General features: G+C 40.4%; 1 pseudogene; it reads left to right on the top strand.

Moving 5' to 3' along the window:
* Nucleotides 1-2,275: 2,275 nt before the first annotated feature.
* On the top strand, nt 2,276-3,907 carry LOC139002461 (histone deacetylase 2 pseudogene; annotated as a pseudogene).
* The last annotated feature ends 639 nt before the right edge of the window (nt 3,908-4,546 follow it).

Here is a 4,546-nt window from a genome sequence, read left to right as displayed (position 1 = left end):
TCTAAACAATAAAGAATTGTATTATGTCACACAACTACAAGATCAACGATAGTGTAGTTTTGGGTCAGCTTCAGGTCAATTACTTCAGCTATAGAATAACATCTTCTGGCGCCCCCTTAGCGCAGCAGGCAGCACGTCAGTCTCATAGAATAACATCTTCAAACACTCAGGTTCTTTCCTTCTCTCTGCTCTACATGCTCAGCATGCATGAGCTGGACCATCCCCTTTAATCGCAGAATGACTGGTATCATTTCAGATATCACAGGTAGATGACAACATCCAGCTAACAACAGGATTATTTCCTCCATCCAGCTCTTTGCATTAATGAGGGAAACCTTTCCAAGAAGCCCCTCAGTAAAATTACCTTCAGTTCTATAGGCCAAGATTGAGTTATATGCCCTACCCATTCCTAACCAAATCACTAAGAAAAGGAGGAAGATCGCCATAATTAGACCAATTATCATTTATCCTTTGGGACTGGGAAGAAGATCATTTTTCTTAAGCAGTAAAAGGAAACATAAAACAAAAACAGAGCTCTTCCAACAATAAAAAGTTGAGGGACAGGGAGAAATGAGAAATAGAATTGACAAGGAAAAGGCAACCAACAGTGTCTGCCACAAACGAATATCCACCATCATCAAAGTTCAGAAATATTTGGTGTTGGCCAAAGCACATTTTCTCCATTGAAGTGAGTTATCAGGATCTAGGTCTACAAGCAAAGGCTGAACATTAATTCTAAAAACAAGTTTGAGGTGGGTAACTTGATATGTAAGGACAGAGCTCCTGTTCACAACTGACCCGACTTCAATCAAAACAGCTATAGCCTTTTTCTGTTTACTACATTCAGGCTCCACAAAATATTTCATTTGAGAAAAAAATTCTATGACTTTAAAAAAGGAATTTAAAAATTACTGATCTATCTGATATTTTCCAAATGAGAAACTGAATCACAGAGAGATTATGTAATTTATTTAAGTCATATATTGGCCAAATATCTTGGTAAAACAGGACATCTCCAGGAACCCAAATCTCAAGGCAAAGCAAGAGACCAGATTCAAGACAACAATAACCAAAGATAAGGGTGTTTGGTAACAATTTGTTTGAGCCCCAATTTTTTTTTTGAGAAAACAAATCAGTATTTATTTAAGCTCTAGCATGTATTGTGCATATCCATATGAATCTCTAAAAGTTTCCTAACTAAGAAAGAGCCCAAACTTTTAGGATAGCTGGCACTACACTTCCAGGTGAAGGTAACACCTGGTCAGAAAGTAGTGTTCAAGGAATAAGATAGGCAGCCATTGTCCTATGACTCTGGTTTTCCTCCTCTCCCTAACATCCCTTCTCCATCTGTCTGTGGCCCCATCGTTTACATACTTCTTAAATGTTGATTTACTACAATCTCTGCTTTCTATACTTTTTGCCTCACATGTTTTATTTCTTTGGGTTTGATTATCAACTTGCTAATGAACAGAAATTTCTATCCCCAGCACTTCTCTCCTGCTGGAAGCCAGTCCATCCTTGCTGCTTGACACAGTTGCTGCAGGGAAGAAACATCTGCACAGCATATGTTTCAAGGGACTTGGTGTATATGGCATACTGTTCTTAATATGTTTGCTCACCTTCTTGGTGCTATGTGTTTTAATCAAGGTCACCTCTCCGAGAAAGGTTGTTTCCCCAGGTAGGGATTTTTCCCTGAAGTTAAGGAGGGAATAAAACCCCTTAACTAAATGCCAGGCGGGCAGTTAATCACTTTAACTAGGAACAATCACACTTAAGCTACATAATCTTTACTCCTTGGAATGGAGATAAGAAACGCCCTAACCTTTGGAATAGAAATTGACAGGATTAAAATCAACTGGTATAAATACAGATGTAACAAGACAATAAAACACAGAACTTGGCTGGAGATCCTGGAGGGAGAACCTCGCTCTGCTGATCGACTGAACGCTGCCTCTGTGTCCTTCCTTCTTCGCCGACTCCATCCACACCTTGGGGAACCCCTGGACCTGCTGGAACTGGACCTCAGCATCTGGCGTACGCAAGCCCCCCTCCCCAGTATCTTGAGTTGGCGCCGTGGCCTCCCCGGCTCCGTGCTCTAGGCCCCTCCACCCAGCCATACGGAGCCCTTCCACCACCCTCTCCTCCCTCGAGCGTCCTCCCCCACGAGACGGCCACTCCCACTTAAGCCATAGCCTTTTTCTCTCCCCTCAGAGCCGAGCTGGGGCAGCACGGCAGCAGCAGGAGGAGCCAGGAGGCGGTGGTGGCTGGGGAGCCCATGGAGTACAGTCAGGGAGGCAGCAAAAAGAAAGTCTGCTACTACTGCGATGGTGATATTGGAAACTATTACTATGGAAAAGGCCATCCTATGAAACCTCATAGAATCCGCATGACCCATAGCTTGGTGCTAAATTATGGCTTATATAGAAAAATGGAAATATATAGGCCCTATAAAGCCACTGCTGAAGAAATGACAAAATACCACAGTGATGAATACATCAAATTTCTACGTTCAATAAGACCAGATAACATGTCTGAGTACAGTAAGCAGATGCAGAGATTTAATGTTGGAGAAGATTGTCCAGTGTTTGATGGACTCTTTGAGTTTTGTCAGCTCTCAACTGGTGGCTCAGTTGCTGGAGCTGTGAAGTTAAACCGACAACAAACTGATATGGCTGTTAATTGGGCTGGAGGATTACATCATGCTAAGAAATCAGAAGCATCAGGATTCTGTTATGTTAATGATATTGTGCTTGCCATCCTTGAATTACTAAAGTATCACCAGAGAGTCTTATATATTGATATTGATATCCATCACGGTGATGGTGTTGAAGAAGCTTTTTATACAACAGATCGTGTAATGACTGTATCATTCCATAAATACGGGGAATACTTTCCTGGAACAGGAGACTTGAGGGATATTGGTGCAGGAAAAGGCAAATACTATGCTGTCAATTTCCCAATGAGATATGGTATAGATAATGAATCTTATGGGCAAATATTTAAGCCTATCATCTCAAAAGTGATGGAGATGTATCAACCTAGGGCTGTGGTGCTACAGTGTGGTGCAGACTCACTATCTGGTGATAGACTTGGTTGCTTCAATCTGACAGTCAAAGGTCATGCTAAATGTGTAGAAGTTGTAAAAACTTTCAATTTACCATTACTGATGCTTGGGGGAGGTGGATACACAATTCGTAACGTTGCTCGCTGTTGGACATACGAGACTGCAGTTGCCCTTGATTGTGAGATTCCTAATGAATTGTCATCTAATGATTACTTTGAGAAGTTTGGACCAGACTTCAAACTGCATATTAGTCCTTCAAATATAACAAACCAGAACACTCCAGAATATGTGGAAAAGATAAAACAGCGTTTATTTGAAAATTTACGCATGTTGCCTCATGCACCTGGTGTCCAAATGCAAGCTATTCCAGAAGATACTGTTCATGAAGACAGTGGAGATAAAGATGGAGAAGACCCAGACAAGAGAATTTCTATTCGAGCATCAGACAAACGGATAGCTTGTGATGAAGAATTCTCAGATTCAGAGGATGAAGGAGAAGGAGGTCGTAGAAATGTGGCTGATCATAAGAAAGGAGCAAAGAGAGCTAGAATTGAGGAAGACAAGAAGGAAACAGAAGACAAAAAAGCTGATGTTAAGGAAGAAGATAAATCCAAGGATAATAGTGGTGAAAAAACAGATACCAAAGGAGCCAAATCAGAACAGCTCAGCAACCCCTGAATTTGAAAGTCTCCAATTTCAGAAAACATTAAAAAATAAAAAAATATTGGCAAGAAAAGTGTTTTCTTTTTGAAGACTTCTGGCTTCATTTTATACTACTTTGGCATCGACTGTATTTATTTTCAAAATGGCTTTTTTCTTTGGTTTGTTTTTGTTCTTGGAAAGTTTTAGTGTGTTTCTAATTATGAAGCAAAATTTCTTTTCTCCACCATGCTTTCTGTGATAGTATTTAAAAATGATGTGAGTTATTATGTCAAAAACTGATCTATTAAAGAAGTAATTGGCCTTTGTGAGCTGATTTTCCACCTTTTTATAAAAAAAAAAAAAAAAAAAAGAGGGGGTGGGGAATTTGCCGGAAGCCACTCTCCCATTTCAAATTTGAACTTGCAATCACTCATTGGTGATCACCAATTAGATATTCCACATGCACTCTAAATCCATGCCTTTAAAAATTACACCCAACACCTAGTATCCCCTCACTTACCCCATACTTGCTCTCTCTCAGTTGTTCCCCATGTGAAATAGCTCCCCATCCATGAAGAGCCCAAGCCAGAAACCTGGCCAGTCATGTTCTGCCCTCTCTTTTCGTCGCCTATACATCAAAAAGTTGTCAATATTGTCACTTTCAACACCTATGTAGATCTCTTTTGAACCTACTCCTTTCTACCCTGCTCCCTGCAAACTACCCTCCTCATTTTGTAGTAAATCCTTTGGTGGTATAACTTGCCCTATAATCCATCCTCCCTCCTACAACTATGATAATATTTCTAAAACAAACATCCAAAGTTATTTTCTTCCTTAACA

Source organism: Myotis yumanensis, unplaced genomic scaffold (assembly GCF_028538775.1).
Source record: "Myotis yumanensis isolate MYYU_CA2020_CCGP unplaced genomic scaffold, mMyoYum1.0.hap1 SCAF_1, whole genome shotgun sequence".
NCBI classification, from domain to species: Eukaryota; Metazoa; Chordata; class Mammalia; order Chiroptera; family Vespertilionidae; genus Myotis; species Myotis yumanensis.
The sequence above is the reverse complement of the archived record's forward strand: the minus strand, read 5'-3'. Positions and strand labels throughout refer to the sequence as shown.